The 2,795-nt window shown below is 44.0% G+C and overlaps 1 protein-coding gene across 1 annotated transcript in view; it reads left to right on the forward strand.

Annotated features, from left to right (window-relative positions):
* Nucleotides 1-1,291, forward strand: part of ZFP36L1 (ZFP36 ring finger protein like 1) — a 5,598-nt gene extending 4,307 nt beyond the window's left edge. The window contains exon 3 of the mRNA XM_044918059.1: nt 390-1,291. The gene's annotated coding sequence lies outside the window, so the exon portion shown is untranslated. The remainder of the gene's footprint in view (nt 1-389) is intronic.
* The last annotated feature ends 1,504 nt before the right edge of the window (nt 1,292-2,795 follow it).

A 2,795-nucleotide genomic window follows, 5' to 3' on the forward strand; every position in this document is an offset into this window, starting at 1 on the left:
CCCCCCCGCTTAAGCCTTAAGTGCCAAATCACAAAAGAAAAAGCAGTAACAGTTTACAGAAGCAATTTAGTGCCTTGTAATCTAACTTTGTCACTGTGATTACATTACCTCTTCAGCGCCAGAGGGCACCCGTGGGCCTCCCAGAGCCTCTACCCATGGGGAGGGGGAGGGGACCCAAAACCAGCAGCTCCCTCCACTGGCGACCCAACTGCACCTTCCCTTATTTCAGCCTCCCACACACTTCCTCCTCCCTCTCCCCACGACCCCCACACCCCTCTTGGGAGAGTTGTTGCCAGACTCGGGTTTTTGGGGAAACCTATCTTGACATTCAAAACCTTTTTCTTCCCGACCTGAACCTCTGTTGACTAATCTTGCCTGGGTTCGTGTAGGTCTACAGGAAGGAAGACTGAAAAAGTGGATGAAGATTGTGACATAAGTGGGACTTTGTGATTTAATTTTTTTTCTTTTCTTTTTTTTTTTTAAGTGGGGAGGATGGGGAAGCTAGATGGACTATGAGAGACTTGATTTTGGTGCTAAAGTTCCCCAGTTCATATGTGACATCTTTAAACAAAAAAATAACAAAAAAAATGAGAGAAAAGCTAAAAAAACATGTAAGGGGTGAGCAGTTAATGGTATTCATTCCACATACAATATCTGTGTAAAACGATTTCCTGTAGAAGTAGCTTTAATGGTTTTTGCTCTAGAATACCGTAGGTCTATCCTTAGAGCACTCACGCCATGCTTTTTTCCCTGGGTTTTAAACTTCATATAACTTTCAGAAATTGGAGAGCAAAAATTTTGCTTGTCACTGCACATCAATATAAAAAAGCTTATTTAACTTATCAAAACGTATTTATTGCCAAAACTATGCTTTTTTTTGTTAATTTTGTTCATATTTATCGGGATGACAAATCCATAGAATATATTCTTTTATGTTAAATTATGATCTTCATATTAATCTTAAAATTTTGTGACGTGTCTTTTTCCTTTTTTTTTCCACAGTTTTAATATATTATTCTTCAACGACATTTTTTGTAACTTTACACTTTTTTTGGTTATTTTATTTTAAAAAAATGAAAAATTAATTTAAAAAAATGCAAAAAACTGTTGGATTATTTATTTTAGAAATTTCCCCCCTTTGTGTTGGACTGCAAATTGAGTTTCTTCTTCTTTAGGCCTTTTCACAGCTAGGACTGAGAATGTATGTCAAAGTTCTGTGACAGTACAGAAGGAAAACAACTTTTATGTATGGCTTCTAAAAGGGAAAAAAAAAAAAGAAACCCTTTGACTTCCACGTGCCCATCTCAAGACATTCCGATTGCAGATTTGAGGTTCTGGATTCCAGGTTTGGAGTTTTCCAATGTTAATGCAAACAGAACTGGCACACACATTAAGATGAATGTAATTATTATTCCTCTTGCTGGTCACTACCGTCGCTTTCTATTTCTCTTTCTTTGTGTGAATTTATTTAAAAGAAAAAAAACTTTTTGTAACGACTATTTGCAGTTTAAAAATCAATAAACCCCGTTTTTTTCAAGAAACACGGATGGTGAACCTGGTTTTACTTGGTTTGTGGTTTTACTTTGCCTGTAGGTTTGTCCTTTGTATAGGATGCAGGTGCTGGGGAGGAGGAGGGGCACTGGTTGTTTTTTTTCTCCTCCTTAGAGCTAGACCTATGGCTTTGGCTCCCTCTGTTGATGCCGGAAGTCTCAGCGTAGAGGGGATGGGATGGAAATGTATTGCAAAGGAGCCTGCATTTCTCTGTTATCTTCCCAGTGTGTTGGTTCTTGACAGTGGACCAGCCTTGGGCACCCAGGCAGCTTTGGAGGGCCTTCAGAAAAGCTGAGGCCCATGGTTTTCCAGTCTTCTGTCTGTGGTCTTCATTTGTTTGGGTGGTGATTGGAGTGCCAAAATGGTGGAGGGGGAGCCTAGCACATGGTACTCCAGCCAGTTCGGGTTTGAGTGGGCATGATGAAGCATTGGTGGTTTGGAGAGGAGCATCTAAGATGGTCAGGGGCCCAAACCAGAGCCCTGGGGATGGAGGTGGTTCCCCCTGGAGCTGACATGCGCTTCTGTATTTGGAGGGCTGTTAGGGGGAAGTGGCCGTTAAACCGGTCAGTCATAACAGGAAGTCCTCAGGAGTTCCCACCACCTCAGTCTTGTTACGCTCCCGACGCCGTGCAGAATAGGTGGGTTGTCATCTTGGGGAGAGTGAGGTCCTCTTGGCTAGAAGCACTGCAGCCAAGGCCAGATGACCACTGGGCTGGATCCTACTGAAAACCCTGAGTCCGGTTCTTGAGAGCAGTTCTTTTTTGGGGGAGGCAGGGATGGATATTGCTTTTGGAGGCTGCCTTTGGTTCCTTGCACTTGGTAAATTGTGGGGGTGGGAGGAAGTAAGTTGAATTTCCACCTTGATTCCACCTGGCCTCTCCCAAAGGCAGTTTGGTCTGCAGCAGACATTGGCTGGGCTCTCCTTGAGGCTTGAGAAGACCTACCTTACCTACCCTGTCAACTCTTACTTCCCTGGCCAGCAGATTCCTGCTGGGGGGCAGATGCATGAGGGAGAAAAAGGGATAACTACCTTTCCTAGGGCAGGGGCTGCTGGTGGAGGTAGGGGAAAAGCAGCCCTCCTTGGGACTGGAGTGAACCTAGGCTGGTTGTCCCTGAGGGAGGGAATGAGGCGCAAGCGTGCATGCGTGCGTGTGTGTGTGTGTGTGTGTGTGTTGGGTGGTGATGGTGGTGGTTGGGGCATGTGATCTTCCTCACTGACTAAAGGCAAAAAAGACATTTAATTG

The sequence above is a fragment of the Neomonachus schauinslandi genome, chromosome 9, assembly GCF_002201575.2.
Source record: "Neomonachus schauinslandi chromosome 9, ASM220157v2, whole genome shotgun sequence".
NCBI classification, from domain to species: domain Eukaryota; kingdom Metazoa; phylum Chordata; class Mammalia; order Carnivora; family Phocidae; genus Neomonachus; species Neomonachus schauinslandi.